The sequence below is a fragment of the Rhinolophus hipposideros genome (genome assembly GCF_964194185.1).
Source record: "Rhinolophus hipposideros genome assembly, chromosome: 9".
NCBI classification, from domain to species: domain Eukaryota; kingdom Metazoa; phylum Chordata; class Mammalia; order Chiroptera; family Rhinolophidae; genus Rhinolophus; species Rhinolophus hipposideros.
In genome coordinates, this window is record NC_138055.1 from 79448359 (window position 1) to 79475451 (window position 27093).

The 27093-nt window shown below is 32.0% G+C and overlaps 1 protein-coding gene across 6 annotated transcripts in view; it reads right to left on the bottom strand.

The window, feature by feature from the left end:
* The window catches only part of MGAT4C (MGAT4 family member C), a 684332-nt gene that overhangs the window by 282313 nt on the left and 374926 nt on the right, over window positions 1-27093 (bottom strand). For all 6 annotated transcript variants that reach the window (XM_081059245.1, XM_081059246.1, XM_081059242.1 and 3 more), the window contains one exon: window positions 6636-6698. The gene's annotated coding sequence lies outside the window, so the exon portion shown is untranslated. The remainder of the gene's footprint in view (window positions 1-6635; window positions 6699-27093) is intronic.

The following is a 27093-nucleotide window of genomic DNA, read 5'->3' on the forward strand; positions in this document are numbered from 1 at the left end:
CGGCACATAAAAAAAATTCTCAATAAAAACTAGCCATTATTATTATTATTATCATTATCATTATTATTATCATCATTATTACATTATCCAATAGTGTCTAAATATACTGATGTTTAAAAATAAAATGTTTAGTTGTCGCTTTCAATATGTGTCATATCATTATATTTATCTGCATGTTATTCTCCATGGTTATCACTGTGAGTGGCTCAATACCTCTATGTCTATATCCATACATATATACATATATATGTGATTATATATAATCACCTAAAGAATGAGTATCAGTGGTAAAATAATACTTACAAAACTATTTAATTAGGCTTAGTTGTATGTGTAAAGGTGTATGCATTTGTGTGTTTTTTGTATTTGAATGTACGACTTTGTAAAACATATTTAAATAAGGTATCACTAATTAGTCACCAAGATCTGGATGCTATTTTCAAAATATGAAGTATGCAAAGAACTAACATTCTTTACTTTTAACAAATCTTTATTTATTTATTTATTTATTTATTTATTTATTTATTTATTTATTTATTATTTATTTATTTATTTATTTGCCTTTACTCTATCCCATCGTTTATTCTCAGAACCAGAAGCATATTGTACTGTAAATAACTTAGACTTTGGGGAATTCTTCAGTGTGATATCCATTACATTATTACTTATGTTTCTCCACTGATACTTTAGGGTTTATTTTTCTCCTGTGTTTATTATTTACCTCTAATCCACAGACTTCCCAGCTTGCAAAATGCTGTTGCATTGTTCTTAACTCCCAATCTCCCCTAACTTGGAAGTTTGTGTTTGAAATGCAAACAAATTACTCTTTAGTGTCATTTTAGTAGATTTTTGAGGATGGAGGAGAGGAGAGGTAAGCATTCAATCTACCACCTTTACCTGAAATTTGGCTTTTTAAATGTTTATTGTTTTCATATGATACCATCACCTTTATCAGCAAAAACTGGAATGGCGTGAGTCAAAATTGCTGCAATAAGATTCAAGATGTGTAACATATATCCATTCTTTAATAGAGGGTTTTAACCAGCTACTGTGTACCAGACACTATACTTTCTATCAAAAATATACATTTTTTGTGTGGAAAATAGACATGTAAAGGGACACTGTCTATAGTCTGAAATGTGTTATATTAGTCAAAACTTCAAGGTGTTATGGGTACAACCGGGAGGAAGTTTGTCCATGGTCCAGGAGCTCAGGGAAAGTTCCCGAGAAAAAACAATTTCTAAGTTGAGTAATTACAAAAAAAATTAAAACTAAGTAATAAAAGAATGACAGGGAATAGAGAGGCACTTCTCCAGCTAAAAATAACAGCAATGTGTGTGAAATTCTGGAAAATTAAGAGAGTGTGGCAAAGAGGGATACTTGAAATAGTTCATTCAGCATAGTATTTGGAGCCTGGAATGAAAGACAGGAAGGGTGAGAATTGTTAACATAGTTCCTCAAATTGGTAGGTCACCTAGTCTTAACATGATTGAGTTAACAAGGTCTTCACTAAATAAGAACACTACATACTGAAAATAGAAATGTAAATAAGATGTAAATGGATGAATTTGTTACTTGACCTGACAAGCAATTAATTTGGTTTCTAGGTTTATTTAGGAAGAGAATAGTATTTATAACATATGCACTACAGATGCCAGAAACTTAACATTATAAGACTCATGAGGGAAACATGACAAACAAATGCCAAAAGAAACTCTATTTTATCTTTTGTTGAAGTAATGTTAAGATACATTATGTGTGAGAAAGAAACACTGAGAGAATGAACTGATTCTTGGCATTCCATTAAGATACTAAGGTTAGAGTCTTGACAAAGCTTTTTAACAAACCTAAATGACCTTTCATTCCAGTGAGTATCTCTCAGTACTTTAAATTTGTCATGGAAAACACAGTCAACAAAAGGAATTAGCAGCCAATAGAATTTTTAAAAGCATCTTGGTTTTCATAAAGTTAAAATGTGTACTTACACCCAGGTACTAAGTACTTTGTCTCTGTTCCTTTTGTTAGACAATAAAATGACTCAGAGTTCACATTTCTAAAGGGTTTAACTGTACCTTAATTGTCACATTCCTAATGCACTGCTGAAAATGACATTTCAACCTAATTGTTTTCTGCCAAGAAATTGTCCCTGGCATTTCTTTGTCTATGTATTCATGATTGATTAACCCTTCACTAGTCCCATTAAAACAATTAATATAATGGAGATTTTGACATGTACTTCATAAATTATTAAAGGGCATGGAAGTCAGACTCTAAGGTATTCAAGGTAAGTATAATTACTTTGGGAGTACACATGCAAAGACAGGGACATGGGCTAAACAGTTTTGTCTTTTCTCCCAGAAGAATATTTTGGTATTTATTTTAGCATGAACAGTATTTACTCAGGCTATTCTCTTCTCACTGTTCTATTATACAAGTAAATATTCACTCATATACTCTTGAGAATATTTTATTCATGGTACAGTGGACTCAAACTGAATCCACCGTTGTGGTTTTTTTTTTATTGTTTTTTTCCTTCAAGGGAGAAGGAAACACAAAGATATATGTTTTAACTGTTATGAATTATGATCTTTTTTTACAGCTGAATAAATGATGGTTGGAGTCTCAAATTCGTTAATAGTTTCTATAAAAATTCACACTGATTCCTCCTCTAATCTGCTTTATAAAGTAAAGCCAGATTAAGTGATACATATACATCAATGCACACACACAAACGTATGTGGATATATATGTCATATATATGTGTATATAAGAAATATGTATATATGCCATTTGTATATGCCATATATATGTATATATACATATATGTATATACATATGTATATATGTATATATACATATATGTGTATATGTATATACATGTATGTGTGTACACACACACACACACATATATGGCACATACAAAAGGAAAATCCTATAGTACCCAGTGCCAGATTTTTTCTGGACTATTATTCAAAATCATCACATTGTTATTTTCTATGTTTTTGAAACAAGAAGAGATTAGACATATTCAGGGGACTAGGCTACATTCCAACAGAATCCCAATTTCTTAACTAATACTAAATCTTCCAATATTTTGTCCTAATCTACTTTCAAGTATAATTTCCATCCATAGTAGGTGCCAAACACAGTATGTCCTCCTATATATGTTGATACACCTGTGAAGCAAAACCACTGAGTCTTGCTTAAACAACTTCTTCATGCCTTTCCCTGTGCCAAGAATTCCTTCAGCTTTCTTCAAAGCTTAGTGTCAATGACTCTCAGCAATGTTCTGTTGCTCTACCCTACATATGGAAATGCACTCCATTTTTGCTAGAAATTAGTAATATTTTGACTTTTTCTTTATAGTTAAAGCTCTACCGTATTTTTCAAAATGTATTTTGAATTTCCTTATTATATATTGATTTCATTGGGTGAGAGTTAGAACAATTTACAACTGTAAATCCTCTATAGGTTATTGAAGTTTCACACATAGTCAACTCTCAATAAATGCTTCTAAAATAAACGGATGTTTTTTAGTAACCATAGGCATTTTTGTTTTTTCTCTAAACTACTTAGAAAATATCCACAGAAAAAAGCTTAATTACTTTTAGGCAATACTAATTTATGTATTCCATGGCACTTAATCTCTAATAAGTTTTGGTAGGCTTTGGTTGTGTAAGGAAGAAACTACTGAAGTGTGAAGCTTGCTGACTTCTCTATTTGTATACAATGTATACTTGCAATTATTTTGCTAAATAAACTGGTGATTATATAATTTTTGGTACTATGCAATCAACTTATACATTATACTTCTTATGTTCTTATTTATGGAATTATTTGGTTCTCATTATCTGATCTCATTCACTCAACAAATTTATTGACTATTCATTGTATTTCAAGTACTAAGCTAAGCACTTAGTTTTGTAGAAGAAACACATAAATAAACATGTTAATTCTCTCTCTCTCTGTATATATATATATATATATATGTATATATATATATATATATATGTAATATATATATGTGTGTGTGTGTGTGTGTGTCTTAAATATATATATATTTAACATTATGGTAAATGGTATGGTAAATGGTATGGTAAACATTATGGTAAATTCTATGAGGTTCAAGAAATCTGTAAGAGGTGATTACTAGATTGGATGGTTAGAAAAGACTTTTTGAAGAGGTAACATTTAAGGTTTTTAAGCAGATTCTGAAAGATGGGGAGTTACTCATGTAAAAAATAGAGGAAAATTCATATTAGAGAGAACTGTTTAATAATATCGTTATATCTCGAACAACAAAATACTTGTTAAATTCTTTAACTGTCTGTAACAAACTGTCCTTTGTTTCAATAACTCTAGAGATAATATTAATTTAGTCTTTTAAATGGTTTTCCTAAAAGAACAAATGAGAGAGAGAGAGAGAGAGAGAGAGAGAGAGAGAGAGAGAGAGAGAGAGAGAGAGAAAATACCTCATAGTGAGTTACTTAATAGGTTTTTATAAACATATGGAAAATTCAAAGTTCAGATATTTTCCATACTTTATGAAAAAAATAGAATGGAAAGAAAAGGGCAGAAATATGCCTAATCATGTATACTTTGCATATGGTATAATAGTACCTTTTGTTCTTAGTTTCATGAACAGGTTCCCTTCCTTCCTTCCTTCCTTCCTTCCTTCCTTCCTTCCTTCCTTCCTTCCTTCCTTCCTTCCTTCCTTCCTTCCTTCCTTCCTTCCTTCCTTCCTTCCTTCCTTCCTTTCTTTTTTAGAGAAATGCTTACCAGAACATTGTGAAACTATAAACTAGTATTATTAAATATACTTATATTTATATTTATAGTGCTGATTTACTCATAGTTAGACTGCTGTCATACATGCTAAGCAAACAAACAAACAAACAAAAAACTTTAGCAAGATTTCACTGATTGTTCTTATTTAACTACCTCTTTGTCATTTATTCGTTTCATTTTACACAAAATGGAGACCACTTAAAACTGAAGGGAAGATTAGGTTTTAGTTTTACATATCCCATCATGAAAATAATAAAACGAAAAAGGTATTTTTGCATTTGCTAAGTATCCCACAGCCAAAAAAAAAAAAATGAATCTGTTCTGAAGTATCTCAGCATAATTTTAACACACAGAAATAAGCATCTCTTCCTTTTATAGTCCTTTCAAATTTGAACCAGTATCTGTCGCATTTTCCAAGTATGCCATTTTCTTTTAAATTATATAGATTAATAAAATGCAATTTCCATCGTGGAAAACTTATTACAATGGGGAAAATATTTATTTTTCTAAAGCTTTTCATTTGGTGAGACCTGTTTTAAATCAGTTGTGTATTTTTTCATTACATTATAAATTAGTGCAGTTAAGTATACATCTTCTTGCTTAAATAAATAAAAAAACAAAATGCATTAATCAAGAGCTAGGGTATTGTTGGGGAAAATATCTATAATTTGACTTAATTGTCAAAATAAATGATTTGCCAACTGCAGAAGTATCGATTATTTTTTTTTGTTACAAACTCTTGTATATTGATAGACAGTTAAATTTTTGTCAATCTCTTTGCTGTTGAAATGTTCCAAGAGATCACCTAACATATGTTCCAGTTACCAGTCTTCTAATAGAAATTCAGTAGCAAGAGGCTATATATGAGTCAAGCATGCACCATCCTACAGGATAGATCTGAAGACCCTTGAATGTGACCTGCTCCCAGAGGAAACCAATTTAATGCTTTATTGCACACAGAACAGTATGTATGAATCACAAAACCTCCAGATAAATTAGTGACAGGTACATCTGAATAGAATTCCTTCTAAGTCGCTTATCTGCAGCTAGGCAAGCTTGTTTCACCCTCACTTTCAAAGATAAAGCCACATGGTACGTCGCCTTGGCAGATTCTCACAAAGAATCCTCCATTACTGGGGGGGAAATCCCCTTATTATTTCAGGTACAATGACAGCAAATAGGATAAAGTGCAAACTATCTGCCAGTGGAAAATTTATCAGTCGATACCAAGCCTTATGTCTTCTCTAACTTTCATAAGCTCTGTGCCTCTTTCTCTCTTACATTTAATTTGACAGTTCTTATACCCTAGAGTTGTAGCCACGACAAAGTTCAGAACAAAACATCAGGTTATCAAGGACAGTTTATCAGATGCCAAACAGGGCAAAGAGATGCCAACAATTAACCGATTACTCATCCCATTTGAAAAAACAAAATAAAATAGAGAAAAATTGAGATAGTAAATATATGCTCTAAATATTGAGAGATATTGGTAATAGAAAAGACCAAAAAACTGAATTATGTACAAAATAACATGGCAAGTGTTTACTTGTAAGGAATCTTATTTACTTACCAACCATAAATAAATTGAAATACCAAAATCATTTAAAACTATATGTTTTAAACTGAATATCAATGAATAGCACAAATGTAAGTACCTATCAATTACTAGAATTCTTTTAAACTGTACAATAAAACAGACACATTAATTCTCACTTCCTGTGTTTCTTACAGTCTACAATTACACTTAATCAAGTCTTTCATTATATATCTTCATAAAGGTCAGGTCATATCACTAGGTCGGATACTTAGAATAGTAGAATTCAATAGAACAAATCTAAATGACTCACGTTTTAGGTTCTGCTGGTAGTCCTTCTCATGCAATAAAACAGGGCTGTGCTTTCTGGGTGAGTCTATATTAAAGCAAAATGACAAAAATCTTAGTTTCCTGTGACACTGGCATTTGGCATGCATGAAAATAAATCACCACTTAGTCAAGGAGGAAAAAAAAAATTGCATTAAAATGTACTGATTTGTAAATTTGGTTCTTTCAAATGTAGAAAGCATTTTCTCCACCCTCTTCCTCCCAATCTGCAAAATGTCTGCCCAATGAACTCATTACTGTAGGAACTCAAGGATGGCTATCGTCAGTTAATGAAATGCAGGTCTGGGAATAACTTCCATGAACATGCACAATGGTTGGGCATCTAGAATTGGGAGAGGCAAGGGTGATACTGGGAAGAAACAAACAAACAAACAAACAAACAAAAACACCATAATTTAGAGAATGCACATTATGATAGATTTAGCTAAATTAATGTCTGTGCTATATATACAAGGTTATTCACAGGATTCTAAATGTGTAAAAAATGTAAACAAAAATACTTTGAACACATTACCAATACCAAACCCAACGACACTTTGGGGAATATAAATATAGCTACTCAATTTTCTTTCTTTGAAATAACACAAGTGTAATTAGATTGGATATATGTCCTTTACAGCCACAATAATTTAAGCAACATTAAACATCACTTAAAATATGCAGGACATTCAGTTAGCAGGAAGCACAATTATTCTTTCTGCTTTATCTAGCTACTATATTTATATTGAGTTATTTATATATAAGGCAATTTAACGTCATCAGTAATTTCTTAGACGCTTCAGTAAATGGAAACCTAAAACGTTCGATTATCACATTAAACTTTACTTGTGAAGCACCATATTATAATAATGTTATTTTACTTTTCTATGCATTAGAAAAATATGAAAATATAATTAGAACAATTAATTTGAATATTTAAAAAGCCAAATGTCATGAGTGTATTGTTTAATACATTAAATTATATAAATACAAAGCTAGATAGTAGTTCTTAATTACTATATATCAAGAGTTTTTTATTGTATAATGAAAGAAGTGTTCAAATTTTCTGATTAATTATTCATGAATTCAACAAACAAATCTTGACTAAGATGGTCTTACAATTCCCTTCAGGTTGACTAAATTTTTGATATATTTCTTCCTGATTCCGGGAGCAGTTATTTTCACCTTGGAATTGTAAATTATTTTTCTTCCCCTTTGGGATTCAAATCTTCTCCCAACTCCTCGTCAGTTGTACAACCCAGGAGTGTCTTTCTCCAGGATTTGGGAGCCATCCCTTTGTGATGTGATCTTCAAGAAAGATAGTGCTTCTATTTCTTAGTCTCTGTTTGAGGGTAGGAGCCTAACTTTAATAAGCACTGTTCACAAACACAGATCACCTAACCACATTGATCAACTGACCTCTAACCTAACATCCTCTAGGATTTTTCCACTTAGCTCTTAAAAAACGTCTCACCTTGTTTTTCAGCAGAATTAAGTTCAATATCCCCAGCTCCCCCACCTTTTTGCAATAGTCTTGAATAAAAAATTTTCCTTGCGTGTTTAACTCCATCTGGTGCATTTTTTTCTTTTCACATTCTCAAGTGTCTGCTATGCACTGACACACTAGTAATTCAATGGTAGAGAAGGTAAACACTGTAGTTGCCTTCATAGTACGTACAATCTAGTAGGAGACTGAGACATGTATGATTGACATTTAAAAGAAAATGTGATCGATACTATGACTGCAAGAACAGAATGAGGTACCAATGAAAAGTAGCCTAGGTGATGAAAAGTATAATAGAATAAGTGTCATTGAATCAATCATTTCACTGCTGATAAGGTACCATCCCAGTAAATTAGAACAGGAAAAATGCTCCAGGAAAAGTGTCCAGCCTGTGTGAAAATACAGGGTAAAATAAGCATTTCAGTGCAAAGAAACGTCAGATCAGAATAGCTGGATTATAAACAATGATGTAGGTGAGTGGCAGGAAATGAGGCTGAGATGTAACTGGAGGGAGATAGGAAACAAAGCACTTCTTCAGACAAGTGGTGTTTCATTTTTGTTTTAATCAACACATTTATAATGGAAGGGATAATAAAAGGTTCAATGCCAAAAGCTCTGGTATCAGACTATCAGGCTTTAAAATCCCACTCTGTCTCTCACATATTGTTGTGGTATTATGCAAGTAGTCTAACCTCTCTTAACCTCAGTTTCTCCATTGCACAAATGGGGATAATAAAAGTACACAACTAGTGAGGTTTCATGAGATTTAAAAAGGAAATTCCACATAAAATATTCAGCATAAGTCTTGGTCCACAGAAAGTGATGGATGATGATGATGATGATGATGATGATGATGATGATGATGATGATAGACAGTGATCTATGATAATATTGATGAAGTACATATTCTATACCCAGCCATGAGAGTCATGGTGAAGAGTATGAAGGAAAGAGAAACTGCTGAAGCAGTTTTAAAATGGAGAAATATTATCAAGTTTACATTTTTGGAATAGCATTCTGATTAAGTAAGTATATTTTCAAAGTTAAGTAGTGAATACTGTAAATCAAGCCTCAGAACAGGTAGTATTAGTGAAAACTCAAGATCTGACCAGGTCTGTAAATACAAGTTCTGACAATTAAGTTCACGAACTCATCCTAGAAAAAGTGCTACATAGCTCATTGCTGAATATCACTACGGTCACCTTCGAAGTACTCCCCTTGGGAAGCTGTGCACTGATTTCAGTGTCTAGTCCATCCTTCAAAGCAATTTTGGAACTCTCTGGAATGGCCATCAGAGCTGTCATCATATTACCCTTGATGTCCTGAATGCCATCAACATGTCTTCCTTTCAATATTCCCTTTATCTTTGGGTAAAGAAAGAAGTCATTGGGAGCCAGATCAGGTGAGCTGGGAGGGTGTTCCAATATAGTTATTTGTTGACTGGCTAAAAACTCCCTCACAGACAGTGTGGTGTGAGCTGGTGAATTGTTGTGATGCAAGAGTCATAAATTGTTGGCGAAAAGTCCAAGTCATCTAACTTTTTCAAGCAGCCTTTTCAGCACTTCCGAATAGTAAACTTGGTTAGGTATTTGTCCATTTGGTACAAATTCAAAATGAATAATCCCTCTGATATCAAAAAAGGCTAGGAACATAGGTGCAACAAGTTTGCAAACCTAGTTGTCAGACCACATCTGCAAGTATATTAATTAAAAGTCGATATGTGCAAAAGTGATGCATTTATAACAGAATGGTAAACAAATCCCTGTGTATTAACTGTTGTCTGATTGTAATTATTAATAGCAGACTTTCACTCATAAAAGTATTCTTGTCTGGATGATAAACTATGTAGTAGATAGTTTATCTATTAGTAGATGTCTTTGTGGGCATCAATCAGTATGTTTTATATGAAGAGTTTTGTTTCATCAAGAGAATCAATTGACTGGATGTCATCTCCAATATACAATATGACAGTAATCATAAGAGATAGAGCTAATATTTATGTTAGCATATTGATTTGTCAGTACTTATGCTCCTGTATTAACTAATTTAGTCCTAACAATAACCATATGGATATTGTTATTCCTATCTTACATGTGAGAAAATTGGAGCACATAGAAGATAAATACTTTTCCCAATTCACACAGCATGTTGAAAAGCACAGATTCCAACCAGACAGTTTGAATCCAGAGCCTGTATTCTTAACCCTATGTGAAAAGTGCCATCCAGTAGTCCTCCCTTTTCTATGGTTTCATGTTCTGTGGTTTTAGTTACCCATGGTCAACCATGATCCAAAAATATTAAATGGAAAATTCCACATAAACAATTCATAAGTTTCCAATTGCATGCTGTCTGAGTAACATGATGAAATCACGCACCGACCCATTTCATCCCACCCAGGATGTGAATTAACCTTTTGTCCAGTATTTCCATGCCGTATGTGCTCTCCACCTGTTAGTCACTTAGTAGCCATCTCAGTTATCCGATTGACTGTCATGGTATCTCAGTACTTGTGTTCAGGTAATCCTTATTTTACTTAATAATGGCCCCAAAGTACAAGATTAATGATGCTGGCAACTGGGATATGCCAAAGAGAAGCTGTAAAGTGCTTCCTTTAAGGGAAAAAGTGAGTATAGTACAATAAGGTATTGTATGAGAGACTACATTCACATAACATATTACAGTATACTATTATAATTGTCCTATTTCATTTAGTTACTGTTGTGAATCTTTTACTGTGCCTAATTTACAAAGTAAACTTTATCATAGGTATGTATAGGAAAAAACATTATATATATAATGGTATATGTGTGTAAACCATATATATATATATGGTTTAGTACTATCTAGTTTCAAGAATCCCCTGGGGGTCTTGGAATATATCCCTCTGAATAAGAGGATACTACTGTAATAGAAGTGTTTTTGGAGTATCTGAAGCTCAGAGTGGGTTACTATTATCTAAGAGGATATTAAAGAATCAAACAAAGAACTTTGGAGCAATAGGAGAATAAATTATTTTAAAAATTGAAAGCACAAAGAGGATAAAGTAGAGTAGTTTCAAAAAGGAAAGGATATTTCAGGTAGATTATAAGGAATGAACCAGATGCTTGCCTCCTTGAAAACCAAATATAGTCAAATTGAAAGAAAAACTGTACACATTTCTGTTTGGTGCATATTTTTCTTTTATCTTCCCAACTAGATATGATCACTTACTCTTCTAAATGCCCTTGTATTTACCAAACAAATATTAAAATATGTTTATCCATCCCAAAAAACTGCAATCAGCAACATTCTGATGAATTTCCATTTTACTTAAATGAAATTCTAATTTTCAAACCCTTTACTACAGCCTCTCCAATTATATCCTTATATCCTTTCTGATTATATCCTTCCTTATACACATACACACACACACACACACACACACACACACACACATTTACATATACAGCACATGCCAATATCCAGATTCTCCTGCCACAATAATTTTGTTTTTCTCAAATGCACCAGTCTTCCACTGTTTCTTTTGCTGACATAATTTTCACCCAAATTTTACATTATCATATCTATCTCATGTGTTGCTTTTACCAATTTCTTCTCCAGAAATTAACAGCCTTTAAATATATATATGGCAGAACATTTTGTTAGGGAAAATATTTATCTTTTAATGGTAAAGATATGTCATTAAAGACCAAGGCTAAGGTCACCCACATCCTTATATTTCCATTTATTATGTAAGTTTCAAAAGCTGGACAGTGAAGAAGGCTGATAGGAAAAAAAAATGATTCATTTAAAAAATTGTTGGAGGAGAGCTCTATGGATATCCTGGACACCCAGAAAGACAAACAATTGACTTCTAGGGCAAACTAAGCCTGAAACACTGATGGAGGCCAAAATGACAAAACTGAAGCTGCCCTACTTTGGGCACATCATGAAAAGGCAGGGTTCTTTGGAAAAGACAATAATGGTTGAAAAAATAGAAAGCAGCAGGAAAAAAGAAAGACTAAATATGAAATGGACTCACTCCATTAAGGAAGGCACAGGCTGAGACTACAGGAGCTGAGCAGGGCTGTGAGAACAGGACAGTGTGGATGTCACTCATTCATAGGGTGGCCGGGAGTTGCAGCCAATTCAATGGCATGTAACACACATAACATATATTCTTTGCTAATTTTTCTTCACTCTCAAGATGGCAGAGTAGGTTTGCTAGTATTTTATTAAGCATTTTTGCATCTATGTTTATGAGGGTATACTGTCCTGTAGTTTTCTTTTCTTGTAGTGTTCTTACCTGGCTTAGTTATGCAGATGATTTTGGCCTCGTGAAATTAGTTTGGAAGTTTCCCTCCTCGTCAATTTTAGGAAGAACCTGAAAAGGATTACTCTCAATTTTTCTAAATGTTTGGTAAAATTCACCAATGAAGCCATCTGCTCCTGGACTTTTCTATTTTGGGAGGTTTTTAATTATTGATTTAATATCCATACTTGTTATTGGTTTGTTCAAATTTTCTGTTTCTTCCTGATTTGGTCTTCTTATGTTGCATGTTTCTAGAAATGTATCCATTTCTTCTAGGTTATCCAATTTGTTGGCATAAACTTGTTCATAGTAGTCTCTTACAATACTTTTTATTTCTGTGCACTAATCATTTTTCTTTAGATTATTACAAGTGTGTTATTATGGAACATTTGCATTATTATGAAAATATACATACAAATTTACATTACTATGCAAATACACATATATATAAATGATTAATTGTAGCTAATAATCATGTGTGCAAATTGTTTATTTACAATCAGTTTAGTTTCAAAACCCATGCACCAATTAAAAAAATCCTAATATTTAGATGAAATAAATTGTTTCATTTATACTTCATAAGTTGTTAAAAATTATTCTACATTTTAATTTACCTCAGATTTCGGCAATAAATGTACTGTTTAGTTGCCTTGCTTCTTGAGAGAGAATCCAAATGCTTTTCTCATTATGTTAATGATAGCATTCACTGCTTACTCATTCTTTCCATTGTTTTAAATGTAGTTCATTCTTTTTTTAAAAGATAGTAACCATTGAAATCACTGTTGTCCTTATTTAATTTAAACTGATTGTTTTCTAGGTCTGCTTCATAGCTTGATTTTTTTTTTCCACCTTAATCTTAGAAAGCTTCATCATTTTTTGTAGCTATGAATTTCTCTTTCTTGGATCTTACCCTAGTTTTGCTGGATTACATATTTAACTAATTTCCCAAGAAAATGGCTTATTTGGAAATAATTTTATATGTTATTGTTGTTACTTAAAATTATACTCGTGTGGCTCTGGAACTTGAATAATAGCTTGTCTGCATATAGAATTTCAGAGTTTTGAAGTTGTATCAATGTATTTATTTAGTGTTGTAGCTATCTGTCTGGGGTTCTCTTTAGATGGCCACTATTATTATTATTATTATTTTTTCCTGGAAAAATTTTAGATCTTCCAGTCATTCTTGGGATTCACAGACATTACAATAATGTCTATTCACATGAGTTGTTACCATTTTTCACTTTTGGTATCTGACAACTTTAAAAAATCTTGTCATGACTGTTGCTCTTCCATTTTTAAAAAATAAAATTAGACTCTTAACATATGTTTTAAACAAGTAATATCAATTCCTTCCATTTTTATACTAAATAATTTTTACTATTATATTACTCATTTTAAAAAGATGAAACCATAGTACTGACTAAAATAAAGTATTAATTAGAAATATTTGGTTAGGATCCAATAGCAATCCCTTGAGACTAAATTTATTCTTATTTGCTTTTATTTCCATTTATTTTACACATAGATGGTCACCCTTCCCTCAGAGTCTTATGAAAAATTGAAACATGAAGAACTAGGATATATTTTCACACACAATTGCCAGATATTATATATGGAAAACTGGAAAGACTACATGATTTTATCTTCCTGAAGAGAACATTAGCCTTACCTTTTGGTGGGAATTTAAGGTAGGGCACATCACCTTAATCCAATAAGTCCTCCAATGATTTGAGGCTGGGTTTCAGACTTTGTATATCTGATTCCTCTCTACTCCTGGTAAATCAAATATCAATTTTGAACACATTTTTGAAATGGATTGAAATATTTGATATTTAATCTTCATAAGGTAATGGTGAACCTTACTGGTAAGAATATAAATTGGCAAAATATATTTTTTTTAGGAAGTCTTTGATTATTTTGTTTACTTATATATTATTGGTGTTGTTATTTATTTCCATATTCATTATGGCTCCACTGAAGACTATCTCCATTTGTCCTTACAAGTTCTCTTGTTTTTAAAATAGTTTTGCTTTGATATATATGTATATATATGTAAGCTCTTGATATGAATGTGTGTGTGTGTATATATATATATATATATATATATATATGGATGTACGGTCTTTTATTTTTAAAATAATTTTGTTTTGATATATATATCAAAAAAGACTATATATGTGTGTATATATATATGTATATACATACACATATACAGTGTGTTCCCAAAAATAAGACCTAGCTTGACCATCAGCTCTAGTGTGTCCTTTGGAGCAAAAATTAATATAAGACCAGGTCTTATAGTATATTGAAATTATATTTTATTTTACTAAGATATTTTATTTTAATAAAATATTCTTATATTTTATATAATATATATAATATGTAATATATAATATAATATTATATTATATATATATTTGTAAAAATATATATTTGTATGTATATACATATATATATACATACAAAAGCTTTATATATATATCAATATTATATATATGTATACAAAGAAGCATTTTGGGGCCGAGTTTTCTGTCAAACTCTTCTAATATGATTTTATTTTGTGGAGTTGTTTCTCTAAGCTCTGACTCTAATTTCACAAACAAATAAAAGACTGGATGCTTGTGGTGAAAAAATTTTGGCTATCTTTGGGTAACCAACTTGATATATATGGTTGAACGTAATATACACATCCAACCAAGGTGATTTTTAAAACCTTTTTCACATTTATTTTTATCTTTAGTTTTCGGCAGTTGCATTAAGATGTGGGTTTTTTTGTGTTTGTTCTGTTTGTGGTTCTCTGGGTTTCTTAGATGTATAAATATACTTCCTTTACCAAATCTGGAAAGTATTCAGACTTTGTTTCTTCAATTTTTTTTTTAATTAATCTTTTTCCCCCCTCACTTTCTGGGGTATCAAGGTGATACAATATCCCTCACCTTGGGGTATTCTATCATAAGGAGATTATATCACAGTAGTAAATGACATTTATTTCAAGTAAAATACATTCATGCCCAAGCATATCTCTATCTGGAAGTTGAGAGAGGTCCTCTCAATACTGGAAGTTGTTTAATACTAAACAAAGGCCAAATTCACCTCACATTCTTTTTTTTTTCTCTTGAGAATGTCATATGAAATATTTAGTTTAACCATGATATTTAACAATGCCTGCATTCTTCATATTTTTCAGTTTCTAACTGATCTAAATACAGTAGTAGTTATGATATACATGTATTTGATCAAATAATCCCGTGATGCAGAGATAATGTGCAGAATAATCAAGAATAATAAAATGTTGCCTCAAGTAGAATCAAAGTAGCACAGAGATTGTTGGATACATTTCTCATTTGTAACAAAACAAATAAAAATTAAAAAATGAAAATGAAATTACACACAACCTTATTGTCCTAACAATTATTGCCAGAAAGATGATTTTGAAAAGCAGTTTATGAAGAATCACCAAAGATTATAAATTCTCATCTGTTTTCACTCAATAATTTCATTTCTGGTAATTAATTCTGAGGAAATAAATCCAAAGAAAGTGCAGCTTTATGCATTGAGACGTTCATTTTAACATTAATTTTAATGACAAATGTTTTAAACAATCTGTCTGACTAAGACAATATTATTGTACACCAACTTAATCCTTAAGATTGTAATAACAATAGCTACATGGGACATCCATTTGATACAATGTAGAAGAATGAGGTCAAGATCATAATAGTAAAAAGTGAAATTATTCATTTATATAGCCAAGAAATGAAAGGGACCTAACACAATACGAAATAGTTGCTTTAGGAGGATTGTATTGCTGTGAGTTTCCTTTTATTTTTCATTATTACTGTATTAAATATACAGTAATAATTAAAATGGAGAGATCATGGGAAAAGTTGAAAGTAAAAAATTAGAAGTAAATAAGAAGTCAGTTTAATTATATAATACCTATTGAATAAGCAGCTATGGGCACTTATTAATTGATACTGATTTGAAATCATGTTTAGTGTACCAATTACTTTTTTAAGCTTTTGTTATATGAAGCTTTGTTTTATTAAACTTTTGTTATAATAAGACAGTTAAAAAAACTCTCACACAATTTAATTTTTAAAAGTAAGCTTTGTCAGTGTCTTATTCAATTACTCATGTGCTAATGGATGGCTTAAACATGACATGTTTTTGATGAATATCTGTTGATTAAATTCCAGGCTATAAAACTTTGACAATCTTCAAAAAATTAATTTTGAGTAGATGAATGCATGCACATGGATCAAATAATGGAAAAATAATACACAATGAAAAAATTCTCCTCATACTTAATCCTCCGGCACTTTTCTCTTCCTACATATATAAACAAATACCTACATATATTATTTCTCTCTTTTATACAATCATAGCCTATATACATAATTTACTGCAGATTGATTTTTTAAATCAACAATATATCATCTTTCCATATCACTACAAATTTGACCTTCATTTCCTTTTATGACCTCATAGCATTCCATTACATGACTGGATCATAGCTCACACCTTATCCTCATTCATCAGCATCTTTTCATTTTGTTTTTTAATCCAAGACTTTTCAGTTGTATTTGCTGGTCTGCTAGAAGACATCTGAGTTAAAAATGATATTTCTTATTGTTTTAAAGCCTGCTCTCACACACTGTATCAATTTGTTAGGAAAACCTATTGGTTTTACCTGAGAAATATATCCAGAATCAAACTGATTCCTGTCATCTCCATTGAGCTATCATCATCTCTCACCTGGATTAATAAATAATAATTGCTTCTTAAATGGTCTTCCATTTTCAGTGCGTGCCTCCTAGTTTCCAAATAATAGATCATAGGAATTATTCTTTTAAAATATAAAGTAGGACTTCTAGAATAGTCTAAGATAGAGTAAATACATGTCACTCTATCCCTCCAAAATTAAAAACCCTGGGCAGAATACAAAACCAACTCTGAAAAAATAAGTAGTAGCAGGTAGAATGGGAGAGAAGTCAAACCTCAAAGAAGAAGGACCTATATTGGAAGGAGGTCTCTGTTTTATTTATTTTTCTCCCATTTCTTCTGGACTAGATTATTGAGCAGCCTGAATCCTAAAACTGTAGCAGGAGCAGACAGCAGAAGCTCAAAGAAAACCTCTCTTCTGCTGATGCAGAAAGCTAGATAGGGGGACCACGTGGGATGGAGGACACAGGAGGAAATTCTTATGTTGTTGTTTTTTTTAATGAAATTTATTGGGGTGACATTGGTTTGTAAAATTGTATAGGTTTCAATTGTACATTTCTATAATTATTCATCTGTATATATTGCATTGTGTGTTCACCACCCAGAGTCAGTTCTCCTTCCATTACCATATATTTGACCCTTTACCCTTTTCTGCTACACCCCTTCCCCATTACCCTCTGCATTTATCTGTTTTTTTGTGTGTGAATGAGAGTTTTTATAAATACTGTGTTTCCCCAAAAATATGACCTAGCTGGACCATCAGGTCTAATGCATCTCTTGGAGCAAAAATTAATATAATTATATAGATCTATATAGATATATCTATCTATCTATCTATCTATATATATCTATACATAGATATATATAGATATATATATATATAGATATATATCTATATAGGTATCTATATAGGTATCTATATAGATATAGATATATAGATATATATAGATCTATCTATCTATCTATCTATCTATCTATCTATCTATCTATATATATATGTGTATATATATATATATATATATATATAAACAGATTTCCACCCTCTTAAAACAGATTTCCAAAATGATAGTAATTTTCTTTTAGGCATTTCAGATACTGGATATTAAGGATTCTGTTTCACATGAGAAGTCAGCTGTTGTTAAAATTCTAACATCTTTTTAAATAGCATGTTACTTTTTTTTCTGATATTCTGTGATTTTGCATGTTTTTCAGTTTTATCATGTGTGTTTATACGAGGCTCTATTATCTTTGTGTTCTAGGCAGGGTAATATTTGATTCTTCAACCTAAGAATTAATGACTTTTACCTATTCTGGGAGACTCTCTGCAGGAACACCATTAAATATTTCTTGTCACATATTATCTCTTAATGGAAATTACCTTATTTGTATATTATCACTTATAATTCTATTTTTCATGTTTTCTAACCTTTCTTTCATATTTTTCATGTTTTCTCCATGCTAAATCTTTTAAATTTTCTAAGATATTAATTACATCTAAATAATTTTTCTATTTAGATATGTCATCTGCTATTTAATCTATGAATTAAGGTTTTATTTTATTGGCTATATAAGTCATTGCTAAAAGTTCTATTTGATTGTTTCTTCACATATGTTACCCTCTCTTCAACTAAAATATCCTATCATTATATGTGTGTGTTTTTTTAATTTCCTTAATGATTTTATGCATTCTTATTTTATTGCCTCTTTCAGACTACTTTACGATTTTAGAAGATGTAGATCTCCTTTATTCATTTTTTAAATTAAAGTTTATTGGGGTGACAGTGGTTAGTGAAGTTACATAGGTTTCAGGTGTACAATTCTGTAATCCATCATCTATATATCACATTGTGTGTTCACCACCCAGAGTCAGTTCTTCTTCTATCACCATATATTTGATCCTGTTTGCCCTCATGTAACACCCCTTTGCCCCCTTACCCTCTGGTAACCACTAAACTATCGTCTATGCTTTAATCTCATTCTCTCCTTTGATTTAGAACTTCCTGTTGAGAATGAATCTTCACTGGGTTGTGGGAGCTATATGAACCTGAGGGTTACCTGAGGAGTGGCTCTTTAGATTCATTTTGCATTTGCTTCTTTCCTGCATTTCAGGAGTTTCACTAAATGAAGACCAATCTGTTAATGTCGTTACTTGTTTTGTTGTTGTATTGATGTTGTTGATCTCTTGGCTTCAAATTCCCACATCATATATGTAATGTACATTTGAACTCCATACCAAGGATATGCTATGATCTTGTGTTTCAGGTTTTCACAAAAGTTTTGCTTTCTCAAAAAGTTTTTTGAGGAGAGTTAAACTTTCTTGCTTCTGTCCTGTGGTACACTTACAAGGTCTTCTAAATCACAAGCCCATTTCTCCATTCCCTTGTGGACTTTATAATCCTATCTCATTCATGAAGTACATCTGTCTTACTATTCCTGGCTATTAGCTGCAACTGTATCAGCTCAAAATGTTACTGGTCTAGCCACAAGTTCCTTCTCTGTTTGTGGCACCTGGGGATTTCCCTTTCGTTAGTTCATTTGCACCTAACTATGCATTTACTATTTAGTTTGCAATAGTTTATCCAATATTTTCAAGTATTTATGAGAAAAGTGGGAAGTTTATATTGAAGGAGAGTATCATTTTGTCAGGACAAGCATAAGACATAGTTCCAAGACCAAATCATCCCTTTCTTCTCTCTTCCATGATGTTCCTTAATTCACCTTATATAAAATCAAGTTACGTATTATCATTTTACACCAACATTGGCTAAATATAAAATAGAGTGTTTTATGCATTTCTATAGTTCCATCTTACATAATACATTGCTTTATTTTTCTTGCTGGTTTGAAAAATAAATATCAAATCTGCTGTTGAATTTAAAGTTCTACTTCTTTTAATCCTCAATAGACTGTCTGTTAGATTATTTTATGGTATTTAATTCACTTTGCAAACAGATTTAGTACTATTGTCTTTTATCTCACTGAACAAGATTGCTAATAGGTATTGTTTTAGATCCTACTTAAAAGCTTATTTATTTTCTATTTTTTGAGTCCTAACAAATCTTTTTAGTACTCTATTCTTGTGTATTTCCTATTTCTCTTTTGGAAAACAGGAGTGGCATATATGATACATAAACAGTTGTTTTATTAGAAAGTAGTTGAATCAGGAAATTGATAGTAACTTAGTTTTCTGTTTATTCAAAAGTGTGATTATTGAGTGCCAACTTCATAACATTCACTGAGCTAGGAATGAGGTGCACTTTAACTAAAAGTGAGGGTCTAATGATATGGTGTACTAGATGTTGGAATACAGGTACATCATGGGCCCAAAGGCAGGACATTTAACTCTGACAGAAGTGACTGCAAAGGCTTATAACGGGATGACACTTATAACACTGAGACTTGAAAGATGGATATTATCAGCTTGAGAAAGCAACATATCAAGGAATGAGTAAAACAGATGTGTAAGGGAAACACAAGCATTTTGGTATATAATGACGCAAGTGAAAACTTGTCTGATGATGAGTTTCAATGAGCTTCCAGATGTAAACATTACCAGATCTTGAATGAGTTTTTTTCTTTACAAAGGAAGTTGAATCTCCTTTGGCAAGTGATGGAGAAGTATAGAGGGGTGCTAACAAAGTAAATAACCTGACTAGATTTACAGAGTTGAAAGATCACTGTGGGAACAGCATAGAATACTGAGGGCAAAATGTCTAGGTACTATTCTCATTACTCAGTAAAGTACCTCTACTGTTAATCAGTTTTTGTTTTTCTGCTTGTCTTTGTTTGTTTGCCTATTAATTCTCCAAAGCTTTATGAGTCAATATGTATGCATAATTCCCTAGGTGTATTTATTTCAATAGTGTGGACTATGTCCCATGGCACACATTGTACTAAGTCCTAGAAATGCTCTTATAAATAAGACAGGATTTCTGCCTTCTCTAAGTTTACTACGCTATTGGTGGAAAGCAGTCCCTTTCATTTGCATATCAAAATGATTTCCCAAACTAAGCAAAGTTCATATATATACATATATATATATACACATATATATATACATAATATACATATATATACACACACACACACACACACACACACACACACACACACACACACACATACATATATATATATATATATATATATATATATATATATATATATATATAGAGAGAGAGAGAGAGAGAGAGAGAGAGAGAGAGAGAGAGATTGAGATTGGGATCTTAGACCAGCCAAGTTAGGAATTATTTCCTGCAGGAAATAAAATACACACTGAGATTTATAAGATTAATAAAATTGCAAAAGGTGCTTACTCCCTTTGGGCTAGTATTAGTTATTGCTCCAGCTAAAGAAGACCAAATATTCCAAAAGTCTTCTTCCTTTCCTTCTTGCCCTTCACCACCAACATCCTGGATGTTATTAATTACTAAGATTTGCGGTCCACTAGTGTGCACTGTGAAGGGAGAAGATTAAACTCAGATATTTCTCTTGAATTCTGATCTTCATTTCCTTCCCACTGTTTCTAGTCTCTCACCAACTCTCACTTAAACTTTGGTAATTATGTAACTCTGGGACAATCAATCTTCCATACTGCTGTTAGATCTTTCCAAAAGATAAATTTGCTCTTATGATTCCCTTGCTTAAAAACAATAATAACAACAACAACAGTAATAAAACAATAACAAAAGCATCTGACAGTCTTCTACTGCCGGCTGGGAGGAACCCAAAACTCTGAGCGGGTCACAGAACACCCCACACGAGATGAGGGTTACTCCCATCGTCAGCCCTCCCGCTGCGTTTCCCTTACTCACAAATCTATTTTTATTTATTTATTTATTTATTTTTTTAGTTGTCTCTGTAAAGTCTCTCTATCCTGAAGGCAGAAGTAGAGAGGGGTCGGAATGACAGTACTTTTCTCTTTGTATGAAATTATTTATGTTATTTCGCATCTAGCCTGAAAAATTGCATCTTTGAATCCTTGTGCTTGGCCCAGTTCCTGACCCAGTTCTTGTCATATCGAAAGTATGCAAACACTTTAAAGTGGATTGAAGAAAACTAAATCACCATAGAGTTGAGAACAAGACCTAGATGTTAAATAAGGTAATAAGTCATGAAGAAAACATACTTTTGGAAAGCAGAGATGTTAAGAATATTCCTGTAGAAAACCTCTGCATTAAGTATTCAACATTTGCCTTTGGGTCCTTGAACGGTAAACCCCCTCCCCCCCCAAAAAAAAAAATTAAAGCCTATTAAATGATTTTTAGAAAAACAATAAGAAAATATACCAAGTAGAATAAAGTTTTATGAATAGTAACCGTATTATTAGGCTTTTACAAAGTGTCGATTTAATTCAATTCAAAGTCCTGAATGTTTGCATAGCTAACTTTTTCTTTATTTGAATTCAGAATATATCAGCTCATGTATTTTATTATTTTTAATATGACATCAAGACACTCCAGGGTACATTTTATTATTCCATTTATTCATACCTAGGGTACATTATGAACTACAAACCTAAAGGCTAAGAGCTTTAACCACCCAAATCATGTATTAGTGGATCAATAAAACACACCCTGGAGTACCTTAATCCTATAATATGTCTCCTACTTCTTATTAAAAGGGAAAAAAAGCAATTAATCTCCAACAAAACTAATACTTTAAAATCACATCATTCTACTGCTACATATTTCATACAGGGTACAAATGGAAAACAATGGCAGTTTCTTGTTAGGACATAACTAAAGAAATGAATTATGCAGTCCATCTACTGAAGGGATAAGAAGTATTTCTTCTCTAAAAGCTTTTATGCTTTCCTACAGATAGCCCAATTCTATGAGAAGTCATATATATTTAGATCTGCTGTTTCCTTATAAAGTGGCAATCCAAAACAAAACACTTAGACAAGGGAGTGTTGCATCTAATTAAATATATAGGATAAACTGTCACTTGCCATGTATTTCAGACACTTTTCCATTAAATAACAATAGTTTTCATCAACTACACTCACTTATTTTAGCTTTTCCCTTTGTTTAGGTCTGAGATTTTGCTTTATCACAGCCAACATATCAATTTGCATGTTGTAGAAGTTCAACAAATTTAAATGAAGGAATAGTTATATTACTAAACAAACTGAAATTGCGTTTTAGAGGCAATTGAATTATAACAGAAATTAAATGCATATACAATACACAAATACATGATATTAATAACCAATTGCCATCATAAAATTATAATATGAAGGCAACAATTATTTATATAACCTCTAATGTTAACAGTATTTTCCCACGTTAGTTCATTCAATTTTCACAGTAAAACTAAGCACAAAGCCTTACTGTACCTTTGTAAGTGATGAGAAATCTGAGGCCCAGTAATATTAAAAACATTGTTCGTGTTAGGTACTGATAGCACTAATTTCGTAGTCTAGGTGTGAATTAATGAGCCACTCTGCACATTAATGGGATGACATTTTTTTTAATTAAGACTTTGTTTTAAAGCATTTTCATGGTCACAGAGAAATTGAGGGAAAGGTACAGACATTTTCCAAATGCCTCCTGCCCTCACACATATATAAGCTCCCCTATTATCAATATCCCTCAGCAGAGTGGGACATTTGCTACAATTGATGAACCTACAATGACTGACACATTGTTTTCACTCAAGACCATAGTTTATTTAGGGTTTACATTTGGTATTATACATTCCATGGATTTGGACAAATGTATAATGACACATAGCCATCATTATGTTATCATATCACAGAATATTTTCACTGCCTTCAAAATCTCTTGTGCTTTCCCTATTCATCCCTATCTGCCCCAGCTCCTGACAATCATAGTAATCTTTTACTGTCTCCATAGTTGCCTTTTCCAGAGTGTCATATAGTTGGCATCATATAGTATGCAGGCGTTTCATATTTGCTTCGTTCCCTTAGTAACACACATTTAAATTTCCTCCATGTCTTTTCATGTCTTATAGCTCAGTTCTTTTTATTGCTGAATAATATTTCATTGTCTAGATATACAGACCATTTTCTACACACATCATTTCTTAAACTCTCTAATAAACCCTTATAAAATTCAGAGTTCACCATACTTTTCCTGGATACAAACTCAGCTCACACAATTCCATCAAGGTCAAAAATCCCAATTAATGTTGCCTTGATGTTACTTGTACTCAGAGAAAATGGCCTGAGAAATGGGCAAAAAGTTTCATGCTCCATCACGACACATCACTTCTGGTATGGCAATTTCTGTCAAATAAAAGCATTATGCGTGTCTTCAGCCACCTTATTAACCGGATCTGGCACCATGCGACTTCTGGCTCTTCCCCAAAGTCAAAATGCTTCAGGACACCCAGACAGCCACCCACAACAGTACAACTAAAGACACTCACAAAAGACGACTTCCAAAATTGCTTCAGAAAATGGCAAGAACAATAGGATAAGTGTGTTTGAAGTGAGTGGGAATATTTTGAGGGGGATTAATGGCAAAGGCAGTGTCTCTTACTGTACTAATTTCTTTATTTAAATAGTGACTGTATTTTTTATTGCACCTCATACCAGTTTATTTATCCATTCATCTACTGAAGTACACCTTGGTTGCTTCAAAGTTTTGGTGAATTATCTATAAAGCTGCTGTAAACATCCACGTGCAGGTTTTTGTGTGGACATAAATTTTAAAATCATTTGAGTAAATACCAAGGAATGCAATTGCTGGATTGCATGTGAAGAGTACATTTAGTTTTGCAAGAAACCACCAGACTGTCTTCCAAAGTGGCTATACCATTTTACACTCTCATCAGCAATGAATGAGAGTTCCCATTGCTCCACATCTTTGCCAGGGTTGGGTGTTTTCAGTGTTCTGGATGTTGGCCTTTCTAATAAGTGTGTATTCTCATAAAGTGATCTCATTCTAATTTGTATTTCCCTGATGACATATGATGTGGAACATCTTATTCAGTGTGTATTATGTTGTTTGTATATCTTCTTTGGTGAGGTTTCTGTTAATGTAGTTGGTCCATTTTTAAATTGAACTGTTTGTTTTCTTATTGTTGCATTTTAATAGTTCTTTGTATTTTTTTGGATGACAGTCCTTTATCAGATGGGTCTTTTGCAAATATTTTCTCCTAGTCTATGGCTTTTCTTCTAAATGTCTTGACAATGTCTTTCGCAGGGGGGTACATTTTTAATTTTAATGAAGTCCAAATTATCAATTAATTATTTCATGGATCATGTCTTTGGTGTTGTATCTAAAAAGTCATTACCATGCCCAAGGATATCTAGATTTTCTCCTACACTTTCTACTGGGAGTTTTATAGCTTTGCATTTTATGTTTAAGTCTGCGATTCATTTTGAGCTCATTTTGTGAACCGTGAAATGTCTATGTCTAGATTCATTTTTCTTTTCTTTTCTTATGCATGCACATGTTCAATTGTTCTAGCCCCATTTGTGAAAAGGTATCTTTGCTCTATTGTATTGCCCTTGCCACTTTTTAAAGGTCAGTTGAGTACATTTATGTACATCTGTTTCTGGGCTCTCCATTTTGTTTCATTGATCTATTTGTCTGTTATTTCACCAATACCGCAGTGTCTTGTTATGATAATTTATAGTGAATCTTGAAGTTGGGTAGTGTCAATTCTCCAACTTTGTTCTTCTTTAATACTGCTGTCATCTACTCTGCGTCTTTTACCCCTCCATATAAGCTTTAAAATAAGTTTCTCAACATCCACAGAATAATTTGCTCAGATTTTGATTGAAATTGCATTGAATCTACAGATAGAGAAGAACAGACACTTTAAAAATATTGAGTCTTCCTATATATGAACACGGAATACTTCTCCATTTATGTATGTGTGTATGTATTATTTATTTATTTATTTATTTATTTATTTATTTATTTATTTATTTATTTATTTATTTTGTTTATTAGAATTTTGTAGCTTTCCTCAAATAGATCTTGTACACATGTTGTTAGATTTATATCTAAGTATTTCTCTTTCTTGGTGCTAATGTAAATGGTATTGCATTTCTAATTTCAAATCTTACTTGGTAAATGCTATAGTATGGGAAAGTGACTGACTCTTTAATATTAACCTTGTGTCCTGAAACCTTGCTATAATCTCTTATTAGTTCCTTCCCAATCTGCATATCTTTTATACCTTTTATTCTATTTTCTCATCTTATTGTATTAGAACTTACAGTACTATATTGCAAGGAAGTGGTGGTGGGAGGGCATATCCTTGCCTTGCACTTGATGTTAGTTCAAGCTTCAAGTCTCTTACCACTAAGTATGATGTCAGCTGTAGTTTGTTGTTGTCTGTAAATATTCTTTATCAATTTGAGGAAGTTCCCCTCTATTCTTAGTTTACTGACTGTTTATATAATAAATTAGTTTTTTCAAGTGTTTTTTCTGTATCCATTGATATTGTCATGTGATTTTCCTTTTTGTAGCCTGTTGATGTGATAGATTACATTAATTTTTGAACATTGAACCAACCTTGCATACCTGAGATAAATCGCACTTGGTTGTGTGTAACACAATTCCATTTATACATTGTTGGATTCAATTTGCTAATATTTTGTTGAATATTTTTGTATCTATATTCATGAGAGACATTGGTGTGTAGTTTTTTTTTTTGTTTTGTTTTGTTTTGTTTTGTTTATCTTCTTCTTCTAATGTCTTTGCCTTTCTTTGCTATTAGGGTAATGCTGGCTTCACAGAATAGGTTAGGAAATATTCCCTCTAATTCTTTCCTCTGAGATTGTTTAACATATATTTCTTCCTTAAATGTTTGGTATAATTCACCAGGTAACCTACCTATGCCTTGTTCTTTCTGTTTTAGAAGGCTATTAATTATTTATTCCTTTTTGAAAATAAATATAGGCCTGTTCAAACCATCTATTTCTGCTTGTGTGAATTTTGG